Below are 15,650 nucleotides of genomic sequence, written 5' to 3'. Positions count from 1 at the left end.
TTACTTAAGTTATTTATGCAAATAACTATTACTGGCACCTTTTTATACGGTTATTTGCATATATAATTAACTGCTATGTCTGTAGATGCCTGCTCGCTAACACCCCCACCACCCCCAATCGCATTAGCTGCTCAGCTAATTAAACGCATATATTAAGTACAACATTGTATGGGCACCCTCAACGCCCGCACACTACCACACACGCATACACGAACACAGATTCATGTATGTCCGCTCACATTTCTTGCCGTCAAGTCGCAAACGCTCGAGCTGAGTCACTATTTTGACCGTCCGATCAATGGTATCGACACCCAAACTCAATGCGCCACAAATAAATGAGTGCATACACACACACACACACACTCATACATACATATGGAGGTGCATGCCAATGCGAATGCACAAGACTTTGGATGAATGCGTTTGACAATCGCGGCTGCCGCGAAGTCCAATGCACCAGCAACTGCTGCCGGCTTCTGTCACTTCAAGTTGTCAAAAGCAATGAAGCCTCAATTAAAACGCCACCAAGAGCAAGGGAAAGAAGCACATATATGCATGTGTATGTATGTGTTTGTACATAAAATGAGGCAAACGCACATTCACTCGCAGTTCACATTGGCCGCCAGCATTAATGCAGGTGTGTGTGTTTGTGTGTGTTGTCAGCGACTTTCGTGCAACTGGCAACCGGCGCATAACTGCACTCACGTACACACACATACATATACATACTTACATGTAGTGGAACGCAGTTGTCTTGCCATTTTAGTTCGAGCACTTGAAACCGTTAATTAAACGATTAATTTGTCATTTGAGTGCCGGGCAAAATGGCAACGACGAGTCTACTAACTACTAGCCACTAACCACTAACAGCATATCTAGCGACTTTTAAGTAAAGTAGAAAGAAGATAATTAAATATAAAGCAAATTAGCTGAGCGCATTTGCATGCGTTTCACCTTGACCAGCGAGCCAACTATTATACTGAAGCGAAAACACACACACGCACACATATGTATATTACCTGCTTAGCTGCATTATATTTGCTTAGTCAATATTTTATTTAAATGAAATTTAGCTCATTTTATGCACGAATGTGCGCTGACGTCGTGTTTATCTGTGAAATGCACAATCGGAATGCTGAGCTGCACATTTGCTAAGTTAAAGCTCTTAACACTAAGCTAAACAAAAAATGAAATTAAGCTAATATGACAGCTACGCTGCGGCAATGTGTCTGCCCCGCCACTGACAGCTGAATTACTTAGATGCACAGACTATCTAATGCACATTTCAATAGTGAACTTAATAATGCAAATATTTTTTGTTTTGCTCGATATAAGCCCAATGCTAATTAAATTACTTTTAGCTGAATGGCCAGTCAAAATATGTGCCTGTAGTGTCGTAATTAGCGCAAGGTGTGCTCCGGTACTTTGACGAGATAATGTGACAGGCAGTCGAGGCGTAACACCGATATTATTATATTATATATGTAAATGTGCGTGTGTATAAAGAAAACTACTGTGTATATGGTTTTGTTGTATTCCTTTTTATTTTATTACTATTATTTTAATTTTTGTTTTCTTATTTCTTTTTTATTTATTTATTTTAAAATTATTATTTACTATTCTTTTTATTTTGTTTTATTACATTTGACATTCTATTGTTTCTTTTCTTATATTTGTATGTATTATTACTATTTTGCTTTATTTTTTTATGTCATAAATATAATTCTTTTCAGGTTACACCGAAGTTACATGCACTTAAAATATTTCGCAATAAGGTATAAAAAGATCTTTAGCTTTATTTTGATCGACCACACTGTAAGGGCTGGGCTTTTCAATAGGACGCTACAAAAGTACACCGATAAGGACAGCAGACTGTTCTTTTGACATTTCTCTTCAATAAGGTTTACCATATTATCGTGGAAAGATATACGATCCAACAACAAGCCAAAATTATTAAAATTTACTACTGAAAATCGGAGTCAGTGGCTTCAACTTTAAGAGCGCTACATCCAAGTTATGGTCGTCATAATCGTTCTTTCAGATCAACAATTAAGCGTCAAGGGCACAGTACAAAATGTTCCCGTGCCAGTGAGACAAAGTGCCCATAGCGTCGAGAATATTGCTGCCGCTAGCGCATCAATTGAGGAACACCCAAATCAGTCTTTTGCACGTCATTCTCAAACTTTGGGCATATCTGTGACGTCGATGTGGAGAATTTTGCGAAAATATTTTGGCCTATATCCTTACAAGACTTGACGCGAGAACGTCGTATGTTCGTGAATGGGCTGAGTAACAACTTAAAAATGATCCGAAATCGAAAAATCACCTTCAGCAATGAGGCTCATTTCTGGCAAATGACTTCGTTAATAAGCAAAATATTCGTTATTAGTTTCGGCAGACTTAAGCTTGAAACCGGAGAAAATTGGGTTCAGCGTGTGGACTTCTACAAGCGTACCCGTGGTGATCATGCAACCGGAGTTGAGTTCCATACATAATGGCATCGAATGTACTCTCACACCTATGTAACGCTCTTAATTGAAAACCCGTTATATGTTATAGAGATCCGATCTCAGCAATATTTTCGGAGATTGTACCGTCACCTTGCAAAATAATTCATACCAAATTTCGTGAAAATGTCATTACAATTAAAAAAGTTTTCCATAAAAAGACCTTATTTTGACCGATCGGTTTGTATGTCAGCTATATGGTATCTTATAATGGTCCAATATCGACGAAGCAGCTTCTTGGAGAGAATAGAACGTGTGATGAATTTTAGATAAATATCTCAAAAACTAAGGCACTAGTTTTCTCTACAATATAGACAAGGACAGACAAAGACAGGAGCATGGCTAAGTCCAGTCAGCTTGTCATGCCGGTCATTTAAATATATTTTTATGGGGTCCCGATCCTTCCTTGAGGGTGTTACAAATTCATGCCATGTCTTATCAAACTCAATACACTCTATTTTGGGTAAAGTAATAATGTACATTTTTGTATAAGGGGTTAGACATTAACGTTTGAGTTAAAAAAAATCGGCTAAAAGACCAATCAAGGTAATTATACACTTTGTGAGGAACTCTTCTAGCAATGGTGGTTTAAGAAAGTTGATACTAAGAGGTAGTAGGATTTTATAACCCTTAAACGCCCTGTTGCCTAAGAAAATTATAGATTTTTGGAAAATGCGAGACTGACCTAACCCCTTAAAACGAACCTTCAACATCCAACGTTGCATTAAGCCTGAACCTCCCAGTTTTTGGTTAGTCAGCAATAGAAGAAAATTTAGTCACAAGTGTAAGCACTATTATACCCGCCTCTCTTTTGAGTGGTTCATTCACATTCCATAGGCATTTTATTGAATATTATTTCTACATAACTGTTCATCACCTACAGCTGCGCATATTTGTGAATTTTGATTCTGTCTGTATAAAACACAATTATACTGGATGAACTTAGGCGTACATACACGCACATGTGCTTCTATGCGCATCCAAAGCATTGGCTACGACCACACCTCACGCTGGCAAAGAATCGGCAAAAGGCCAATATGCTACGCTGGCGACGTCTGGGCCTCAATGTGTATCGATTCAACCCGTTTGCCACCTTTTTCCTGAATGATATTTTTTATACGTATGTTGTTGCTGTTATTGTTATTATTATTGGCCCGTGTGCGTTTTGAGAACGCGCGTACGCACAGCGTGTTGCCAATGCGTAAGTTGTTAACAAGATTGCCACACGTACCATATAAAAATACATACATACATAGAGCGCTTGTGCGTAGCTTTGTATATATGTATAGTATTAAATCGGCTACAAATAATCAATACCTCTGTAATCGTTCTTTAACCGATTGCTTGCTGTTTTAATGTTGTTATTGTTTTGATTGTAATTCCTGTCTGCTAGGCGTTGTCACGGCTTGTTGTTGTTGTTGTTTAAACACCTCTAAAGCTAGCTGCGATTTTTGTGAATGAATTTCGTATGAGAAACGCCACAGGCTGAACAGGCCATTGTTGTTTTTGTTAATTTTGTTTTTTGTTGATTCTTGTTTGCTTAATTTCTTATTTTTATATGTTTTATGTTTTTTTCCATTTTTTTTTTTAATTTTTTATATTATTATTATTGAACATAGGTGCTTAAGCTCGCTCATGCGGTTGTTGGCATTGCTGGTATATACGCACAGCCATAGACACATATGTACATATGTATGTGTGCATGCCGCTTGAGTGGATTTCTGAATGAAAAAACAACAATATTTAATTTACATAATTTTATTGATTTTTAAGAGTCTTTTTCCTTTGTTGACCAGCACAGCCGGCTTGGCAGCCCCATTAAAAGTATCACCGCTTGCTGGGAGTTGGGCTCTTGGCTTGCTGCACGGCCTCTTGGTGCTTGGACAGCCGGCCACAGCCGGTCGGTCGGTTGGTCGATCAAGTGGTCGTCTCTTGCCCGTCGGCTGCTAGCTTTTCGATTTGAAGTATTAAAATTTTCGGCATAAATTTCAACTAAGAAGAGTGTCAACGCAACATTATGGCTCTGACACTGTTTTCGAATTTATGTGTATGCGTGTACGCATATTTACATGTACACATACATGCATACTTGTATGCGTAAAATATTTGTTGTTTGCAGGTTTCTTCTAGCATTTCTCCATACAAAGTAGAAGCGTTTGAAGAAAAGTTCAATTCTACAGCGCAGCTGTCACATTTAACTTCTTCTCGCTGCCTGGGTTGGCGAGTAAAATACATTATTTATTGCCAATTTTCGATACGTGAAACCGGTTCGCAACAAAATAGTTGACAGAGGAAAGTGCCAAAATTATGAATTAGATGTTGGAGAAGCTGCTAAAACAAAAACTACAAAAACAACAACAACTAATTTCACTTACGTCAAATAAAGTCTGCTTGCCCATTTGTACCGTTGTATTACTTACGGCCACTTTTGATTTGCTGTTATTTTTACTGTTGTTTTTCAAAACATTTGTTTTATTTCGCAAACTTTGAATTACATTGCTTTATTTTTTAATGTTTTAGATTTTTTTGAGTTTTTTTTTTTTATATTTTAAATTTTTAAATTTTTTTTAATCTTTTTTTTTATTTTTTTTTTTAATTTTTGTTTCACTTGTTTTCCGTTGGATTACAACAATTTGCTGCAATTCGCTGTTGGCCATCACGACGATCGTCGCTGTGTTCGTCATCTGACTGACCGCTGCCATGGCTGGGGTTGGGGTCGCGCTGGTGCCCGCCAACACGTACAGCATTTGGAGAATTGCAATTCGCATGTCTACTAATTTATTATCATTATTTTCTTGTTATTGCCTGCGCAATTTTTGTGTGTGTAAATGCTTTATTGCAACTGTTATTGGTTTTGAAAATCGTGCGCATATGTTAATTACCCTGAGGGGGTGTTGTGCTTCTCTGTGCATAGTTGCCAATTTGGTGTCTAAATTTTAGTTGCGAAAAAACAACTGTTCCGCACATATATCTTAGATATGTTGCAAGTATATTCAAATTATCGATTGTAGCTAATTTTAGCCAATTGTTTTTGCTTTCTAACTTAGATTGCTGCAAGCAAGAAGAATGGCAATGCTATAAATTCTCAGCTGTGTGCCATTTTTTTTTTTCAATATTACTCACATACTTTGTTAGGTTGTAGAATCTTCAGAGATGACTTTAATGAAACGTTTAACGTGTACATACCTGAAAGAATATGAAAATATGGATTATTCGATTTTCTTATTTATTTTTAAAAGAGTTTTTATAATAAGTGAGAAAAAATTTTATTTTCGACATTTTTAAAAAGTTGAAAAATCATTTTTCTGAGGTTTTATTTATTATTATTATTTGCAATTTTTAACCACATACTGCTTTTAACTACAAATTAACTAAAACTGAGCAACATTTTAATCATTCGGATAAACAAAATATTGCCATATACCAAGGCCTAAATGACATTTTCGGGTAAGGGAATATATCACTATAATACCTTGTATCTGAATTTCAAAGAAATATAATATAAATACATTACAACACCAAAAATACAACAAATCATGAGTGGCGTCTCAAAACATCAACTCATTTTCAGTATTTTCTGGCGATTTTTTTTTTAATATAAAAATATTATTTTTGTTAATTTTGTTAAAATATAATATTCGAAACAAATATTTTAAATTCATATAATATTATAGGATTGAAAATCGGTTCAATTTCGGTTGTCAATATCGATTTCTCAACCTAGAACAAGAATTTCAAATAAAATTCGAACTAAGGAAACATCTAAACAAACTCTTGTTAATAGTAAATATTATTTATACTCTAAAAATTTTAGTGTTATGTAATAATCCGGCTAGATATCTTAATATTAAAAAGGTAGACTCCACATGTTAAAATTCAATATTGAACACAGAAACTAAAGGTTAGTATTAATATACCCCTCTAAAAAACTATAATGTCTTCAACTTTTAACTCAAGCTATCGCAGACAGACTCAAAGGAACTGTTTCCATTATAGATTGAATTGAACTGTATAATTAGTTCATAAGCCAACATCTTCATTGGTTTTTTCAACTCCAAAAAAAACTGAATAACATTAACGTTTGATTCTCAAGAACTCAAGAAAATCAGCATTCGATTTAATCCATAGCGTGTCTGCCTTTCTTTTTTTACAGTGCAGAGAAGACAACATTCTCCTATGATTCATTTTCCCTACAGGGCAACTGTACTGTACGAATATATACCAAATTGTACATATCTATTAGCTATACATAGGCATTGCGCGCACATGTGTATCTGCACGTTCTCAAATTGCGGTCGCTCGTCATGCGCAAAGAAGCAGAACAGCAAAAACAACACAGCAATGAAGTAGCCAAAGCAATTATTTACCACCACTAATGTGAGAGAGCTTGTTTAATAGCGTGTAACAACATTTTATAGTAGCAGCAAAAACAAATATAATAAAATGTCGCAGTGCAACAACAAAAACGCCATGGCTTATTAAAGCTAGGGCCAAAGCCTTCATAACGCCATCGTCAGCGCCACCACCAGCGTCATTGATTTCAATTGTTATTGTTGTTGTTGGTTTTTTTTATTAGCTTAACCACTTATATGCATACAGTTAAGTATATGTACATACATATATACTTATATGTATGTAATTATATAGTATAAGTATATATTTTTTAAAGTTAGATACTGTATAGGAGTTAGTTATCTATATATTTGTTAGCGTATATATATTTAGTTCGTCATTAAATATAGCAAAAACAACAACAATAATTATTTACCATTACAATAGTGAAAACAACAAATTGACAAAACTAATAGCTAACATTTCCCTATTTGTTGCTATTGTTCTTGTCATTGTCACTGTCTGTTTATTGTGCTATGCTGTTGGCAATGTTTGTGTTGTTGTTATCGTTAGTTGTTATTTTGTTGCTTTGTTTATTTTTCGTTTTTCTCAAATGCGTATATCACCGCTAGCAAATTATTCGCGACTACAACCATTTATAACTCTATATATGTATGAAAAAGTATATGTATATGTAGTATGTTTATATGTATAATATGAGTTCCTTCATTATATGTACATACTATGTATGTATATAAATGCACAAGCATAGACACAAATGTTATTTACGCGCGTTTGCAATTATATTCGCTCGATAGATGAGTTTATATGTATACAAGCTTATATATCTTTATGTACATATCCACTATATAGTTGAATACACAAAACATATATTCAATTCTGTGTGCATATGACTCCGTCCAACCGCTGACTTTTGTTTCGACAACTTTTGTCTCGCTTCTTCTACATTTGTTTTCCGCTGTCGTTGTTTTTGCGGTTCACATTTTCTGTCATTTGCTGTTGTTGGCATGTTTTTCTAATTTTTTTTCACATACAGCAATGTATACACATACATATGTTTATGTATATGTGCGTGTTTGTGTGCTCGCGCTTGCTACCACATTTTATATTTCACGCTGCATGGTTGTTGCTATTATTGTCGCTTTTTGATTGTGTTGTTGTTATTGTTGCTTTTGTTGTTCGCAATGTTTTAGAAATGAAATTTGATTTGCTGCCGCTTTGCATGCTCTGCTGCCTCGCTATTAATGTCGGCATTGCCGATTGTTGTTGACGTCTGACGGAAGGGGAGCTGCTTCGGTCTCATTCCGCACGCCATTTTTCTACTTTTCATATCGCGTCTGAATGCGACATTAAGTTTTTGCTCGGTTTTTTTTCTACTCCAAAGCGCTTAGGTTCCATGAGGCGCTTTTTCATTTTATTTTTATTATTTGTTGGCATGAATTTAAATAATTTAGATATTTTTATGCAAATGTTTATCATGTGATAAATAGACTGGTGTATACACAGATGTATAAATATACATATACATATGTATATACGTATATCTGTATATAAAAACAAAATATGTATATGTAATATACATATGTGTAAGCATGTCACCTTCCGCTTAAAGGCGGTTTTATTAGTACATGTGTTTGTTGTTAATGCGCTTATATATAAGTATACTATACTTGAACTATTAAATATTTTCCCATAAAAATTATCTGTCTATGTACACACAATAAACATATAGCATAAATGTGTGTATGTATGTACCATTACTTACATTTTTCATACAGCTTTTTATCTTGTGTAGTGCGCATGACTTTTAAATGAAGAGAAAAACGTTTATGTATTTACTTTTTATATACTACATGCACTAGTGGAGTCTGCTCTGGCAATATGTACACCATTTTGAAAATTCTATTTGGTTTTCAGTACGTGTTTTGAGGTAGTTAGCCAATATTGGAAAATCGTTTCTTTAGCGTCGCTTTTTGTTTGAAGTTTCTTTACGTTATACATACAAATTTTTTTAGTGACTAATATTTTTTTTTTAACATTCAAAATATGTTGTAAAATGGTTGCTATAAGGAAGAAATTAAGAACATAAAATAATTCTCAAAAATCAACAAAAAAATTTTCGATCACAACAAACTTTCTCATACAATTCAATAAAGAGCAATAATAAGGGGTTTTTCAATGGAGATGCTACAAAAGTAGACCGATGGGTACCCAAACCAGTCTCTCACATGTCGTTCTCAAGCGCCGAGCATCTCTGGGATGTCATTGTGGCCTACATCCTTACAAGATCAAATTGACGCAAGAACTGAAGCTGCTAGAACACCAAAATCGTCGTATGTTCGTGAATTGTGCTGAACAACCACTTGAAAAGGATCCGGATTTTCATCGAAAAATCACCTTCAGCTATGGCGCTTATGTTTGTCTGAATGGCTTCGAGAATAAGCAAAATATGTGTTATTGGTCAGGCAGCAATCCACACGTGCCCATGGTTCACCATTGCATCCCCAAAAAATTACGATTAGATGATCAAGACCGGCACGTTACTGTGAATGCGAATCGCTACCGCTCAATGATAACCGAATATGTTTGGCCCGAATCGGATGATATGGACTTGGAAAATATGTTGTTTCAACAGGACGGCGCCACAAGCCACACAGCGAATGTCACAATCGATTTATTGAAAACCAATTTTGGGGAAAGTGTTATCTGACCGCCTTGGTCGTGTGATTTGACGCCGTTAAACTATTTCCTGTGAAGCTACGTCAAGTCTATGGTTTATGCTAACAAGCTAGCTACGATTGATTATCTTCGAACGAATACCAAACGTGAGATGCAGAGTATTGGCCGATTTATGCTTGAAAATCTGCCTTCTGCAAGCATGCCAGCGGTGGCCAAGCAAAAGAAATGGAGTGCCATTTATGTATAATGCGATCAAATGTACTATTTTGTTTGCTATTATTTATTAAGAGACTTTTTTTTAAATAAAATGTTGTAAGAGTTTCATTATCGAGGCTTCAAATATTCTTTGCATAACCGTTTTAAAGACAATTAGTTTTGCTATAATATTCGATATTCCCATTTATAATCACTCCTAAAACCACAAAATGCATCTGAAAGCCTTTCATTTCAAAAGCTTTAATTTTCGACAATCCATCGAGCACAATAACAACAACTGCAAGTCTCCTTTGAGAGCTGAAATGATTAATGGCGCCGTTGTTCAGAAAATGGATTTTAGCGCAACTGCCATACGGCTACTCGAATGCATAAAGCGGTGTCAAGCACACATGCCACAAACACCAAGCACACACACATTTACAATTAAAACTGTTTTAAATGAAAAATGCAGCTACTTCAAAGTGTTTCTTCTCGCCTCAAACGGGAACTATTGGTGGCGATCATCTCTTTATATAACCACACAAACACACACATACGCAAGTGGTTACATGTGTGTTTGGGCGAATGCGATTAATTTTGGCGCGGGTCATGCGTTGGGTCAGTCGGCAATCACAACGGCAGCGGGGTAGCGCTTTAGCCATAGTTGGTCATAATAGTATGGCTACTACAAGTTCGGCTACTTGGCCGATACCAACTGACAGTCCATCATTCACTCAAACGCGTACTCATCAGTGCATTTAATACGACGCTGCACACACACACATACACTCACGGGGGAAACACTTGATGTGTGTGTTGAGTGATGGGCGCCGAGCAGGAGGTCCACTGGCAGCCACAGCAATAAGCGGCAGCTTCCAGCGCGCAAATTCATCACCCGCAACGGCAACGAAGCTAAACAGTTGCATATGCGAGTGTGTATGTGTGTGCAGGATGTATGAACCTGACTGCCGGACTTTTATTTGTGAAGTGACCGCATTTTTGCGCTCGCTTGTAAGGTTCTCTAATGATTTCTGATTAAATGAATTGTTGCGCTTTGCCGTTTGGCGTTTGGCGTTTGGCATCTTTGATTTTCGCTTAAGTTTCATTGCTTTTCGTTTTCGTTTTCATTTTTGTTTTTGCAGTGTCAAAGGTGACGCTTTGTTGATGGTCTACGCAACTGCCAGTATGTCTAGTGTTTAGTGTGTATGGGGCTAAGCGTGCTGGCAAGTAGCAGCAATTGCTGCTCATAAATGTTTGCTGGCAACTCTAGCATCTCGATTGGTCGCTACCAGTTTGTGGTCATGTTGGCTGCTGTTGGACGCTGAGATTTATGCGCGATAGCGGTAGCCTTTTTGAACCGCATGAATTGCCATTTAATAAATCAACTCAACTACTCACGAATTTCAAATGAGTAATTGCATAAATTTCATACATGTAAATGCGAGTGCTGCAGATTTAAATACCATAACGCATACACATACATTTCCATGCATACGAATATTTGTACATACATAAATTCAGTTGCTGATAATTTAATGCTGTTGGTTTTAATTGAAATTCGCGAAAAAGAGGTGGAATGCAGTAATCGAACATTTTCTGAACGCCCTAATTTGCCACCTGTTCGCTGAGGGTGTTTCGAAAATTTACCGAAAATTATTATAAATAGATTTAACAATATATCAAAATGAGAGGCATTTCAACTCTTGGTTTAAATGGTTATTTTTTGTTATTGTTATAATGGATTTGAACATTATTTCGAAATATATGTAAGTATATCTTCATTATGTATATTTTTGGATAAGATTTATTCTACATTTGTCGAGACTAACTACATATTTTCCTGAAGTAAAAATTTAAAGGAGAAAGTATATAAAGCCAAATGAATATGTATACATATACATACGTAGGTTACCTTTTATATTTCGTGTTTTTGCAATTTGTTGTTGCAATCTGACAACTCATAACATTATTGTGAAGTTTGACATTACTTTCTTATGCATACTCAGAACATTTTGACATACGAACGACAACACAAATGGTTTACAGTAACTTAAAATATTCATTTTGCCCAAAAATGGATCGCGAACATTTTAGATGATTTTTTTCACATATTTTTTTCGACTTTGGAGCTCAGCAACAGTGCATTGATGAACTTAATTATATTTTTGTCGATGAAGCTCCATCAAGCACCAGTGTTTATCGATTGTGTGGTGAATTCTATCGAGGTCGTAGATCACTCCATGAAGATTTGACTCTAAAAAACTCTTTAAAGGAGAATATTCTAAAAAAATATATATTAATACTTGTCTTTGTTCTCCAATCCCGAAATATAAAATCAATTTCGAAATAAATTTTCAGATCCTACAACTATAGCATATAGCTGTCATATAAACTGAAATAACAAAATAAAATTCTTGACGAATTCCTTCTCCTGCACCTGCTCCTGCTTCTATATCCTTCCAGAATTCAATTAGTTTTAGAGATTAGTTTTAATTATTATAGATTATCATATTACCAACTTATTGTTTTATGAATATAAAATAAGACTAAATAAGCTTAAAATCTAATAACTAGTTCTTTCTAAAATAAAAGCAAACATCTCACTCAGTTTACTGCTCTCATCCTTTATTTAATTTTAATTAGATTCACCTTTTGTCACTTTTGCATCGATATTTCGTTTTCATTCAGCCTACTCCCCCAACTTCTCCGCATATTTGTCTATTATATCATTGTACATGTGTAAATATGTATTATAAACCTAGTGTGTGAAAATCAAACAAAATTTTGTTGAGTAAACTAAGTAAAAAACACTCGTGCCTGTGTGTGTGTGCACAAGGAAGCGAAGAGGAATCAACAGCAATTAAGGTTTCATAATTTATGCACCGCATCGGTGGTTGTCAAACAATGGAGGGTGGCTTTCCCACTCGATTATTGCAGATATTGAATTACAAACGGCCAAAATACCTTTTCTCACCAGCTAACTGCTTGGTAAGGCCATAAAATAGCGACTGCTTGTTGATTCAGCATAATTTTATATAGAAAGGAATATATCTCTATGTGCGTGTGCAAAAGTGTGTTGCTGCTATAAACACTAATAAATGGAAATTCGAATGTGAATTATAATTTTCCGGTGCGATCGGAAGTTCTATGCGGGAGTCGCCAGTTCTCAGTTCAATGAAAATCGATTTGCGTTCAAGCGCGTTATTTCCTCTCGCAATAAAAGCGAATCGAATTTTTCGATCTTTGTCGCTGTTGACCAACTGTGCTGCTCATTGAAGCTTGACGTGGTGCGCAGTGGCCAAATTTTTTCTGTGTTTTTTGTGATTATAATAAGTTCTCTATTGACTCCCTCGGCAGCGTAGCTGTTAAGCAAATTATTCGGTTTTTATTTTTCTTTGTAAAAATTTTATGTTCATTTGTGAAATGCATAGTTCTGAGCATATTTGAGCTGGACGACAGGATTTGCGGGCAATTAATTTGTGTAAAAGCCAAATAGCTGGTACCCGTGTGCTGGTATTTGCTGCGAGGGTCACAGCGAAACTTGTTGAATGCGCACTTTTCGAGAGCTCAGCTGTGCAGCACAGCGATTTAATTGATGAATGAAGTCATGCATGAGATATTTGAGTGATCGCCGATCGCCGATCGCGATGCTCGAACAAAAGTTATTATAACTGACTAAAGCGAGAATATACATATACATATATAAATGCATATTTAGAGGGGATAAAGCTAAACAAATTATGAGGGCTTACATGTAAATTTTGATGACCAACGGAAGTAAAGAAGTTACTTTACAGAATTTAATGGCAAAAAAATTTATTTATGTGTATATACATACAAGTGAAAAATTACATTTTTTATATTATAATATAAATATATTAAAAATATTTAAAGCATTATATGAAGAAATCTGGAAAAAAATCAGTTCAAGAAAATTAAAATTTCCGCAAAATCAGCAATAAACAATTTCGACATTATCGAAACCAAAAAAGTTATTAAAGCAACAGCATAAGTTATGTATTTTTGAATTTCGTGAAATATATTTTATGCATAAATATGTAACAGCCATTAAATTAATAGCAAAAATTTAGTAGAATTGCAATTTATTCAATTTGTTGCATACATTAATCAAAGCAAAATCATCTTTGTTGAGCGAAATTAGCGCCATAGGCAGCTATTAATCGGCGCAGTAGGGCACAGCAGGAAATTAAAGCAATATTGTTACAAAAAACTAAAGCAAATCAAAACATAAATAACAACAAGCACAGTAAATACGCGTGAAGAGTAACTTTTAAATTTAAGGTTTACTAAACTACATAGATTAAATAAAATAGGTAAATTTTTTTCCAGGTTCACGCGAACTCCAATGGCGCTAAAGAAAGGCGCAGTGATCTGGCCCACCACGTGAAGGTAATCAAAACTTAAAATTCTAATGAAAGGTGTTATAGATATTATACAATAAATACTATTGGGATAATATTATTTGGGACAATGTCAAACAGAAGTCGTCATTAGAAGGGCATTTAGACTTAAAAATGTGAAAAGCACATCGAAAGTATGAACTTAAAATATAAAAATAATTATTTTTAAAGCAAAACCATTTTGTTTTTATCATTTTGTATATAAATAAGTATGCTATCAATATTATTAACGGTTTTTTTTTAATAATAATTTAACGCCACATATTATAATCAGTTCAATTTAGCGCTGCTTTACTGTGGTGCACCAGTATTGACCTACTATTTGAACTACCAACCCCATTTTTGTTGTAACACCGACATACCATTTAAATAACTACAAGGTATTACATATTTTATTGCTATTTTACGCTCGTGCGATAAAGGAAGGAGGAGAATCGAGAAGAAAGTAAAATTAAACCAGTACTCAAATGTTTATTTGCATATACATACATATGTATGTACATATATACTATAGATGACAGATCAACGCTTTCTTTTCACAACACAAGCATCAAGCGAGTGTTTAGAGTCTAAACTTTAGACACTTGTTGTTGTTGTGTGTTTTCAATTTCATTCATCTCTATCTCTCTAAGTATGTTGTAGTAAATGCACAGCCAGATCGCCGCAGCAGCTTTTGAGATTTTGTTTGATTTGATTTGCTTGTTTAACTTTTATTACCAATCAATGAACATAAGCCATAATAATAAAAAAATCGAAAAATCGAAAATAGAAATCGCTAAGCCAAGGCAGTAATAGCCGCAGTGGATAACTGGCAGCAGCATCAGATGTGTGAAGCGGGCAATAAGCGGTAGTAAAGTAGTGTGTGGCTGCTGCCAGCCTTCCAAACAAGCCTATCGCCATAAACGCTCGCCGTATTCACGCCGGTCATTTGCCTATGAATGTGGTCCAGTCAAGCGTTGAACGCTCGTAGCTTTTCGCCCATTGTCTAGCCTCGTAAGCCCAAAGAGCGGCTGGCTGCCTGGTGACGCTGATGCCGGGGACTGTGGTGATGGCTTGACTTTTGCCGAACTGCTCGCTGTTGTTACATTTGATCGATCACTTATGGTGATTCGAACATTAACGGCAGTCAAGTAATAAATATGTGTGTGTATGTGTGTGTTTTACGAGCATTTTTGCTCAGCTTTTCGGAAGTAGTAGTGGTTAGTTTTTTGGCACGTATACCAGAATGTTTATTATATTTATTTACTTATACTTATGTATATTTAAGGAAAGGTTACAGCGACATCTTTATCCGCGGAGGGATTTTTTTACTGCCAATATTGTATTTTCATTACTCATGGTTTTTTTATTTTTATTCTTTCTTTTATTTTTTCAAAATCATTGTCTTTTACAACAATTTACAATTTATTGTTTCTTTACAGTAATCGTCTTAGAAAGCGTGTCCATCAGCATCAGACTGCCTTTGTACGTTCACATGAGCTTCATAATAAACAAA

General features: G+C 35.3%; 1 non-coding gene across 1 annotated transcript in view; it reads right to left on the bottom strand.

Moving 5' to 3' along the window:
* Positions 1 to 5,073: 5,073 nt before the first annotated feature.
* The window catches only part of LOC105232699 (uncharacterized), a 28,811-nt gene continuing 18,234 nt past the window's right edge, over positions 5,074 to 15,650 (bottom strand). Inside the window, exon 2 of the transcript XR_007422850.1 lies at positions 5,074 to 5,693. This is a non-coding gene — a transcript (uncharacterized LOC105232699). The remainder of the gene's footprint in view (positions 5,694 to 15,650) is intronic.

Source organism: Bactrocera dorsalis, chromosome 5 (genome assembly GCF_023373825.1).
Source record: "Bactrocera dorsalis isolate Fly_Bdor chromosome 5, ASM2337382v1, whole genome shotgun sequence".
Classification (NCBI taxonomy): Eukaryota; Metazoa; Arthropoda; class Insecta; order Diptera; family Tephritidae; genus Bactrocera; species Bactrocera dorsalis.
Note: the sequence above shows the minus strand (reverse complement) of the source record. Positions and strands in the feature narration are given on the sequence as shown.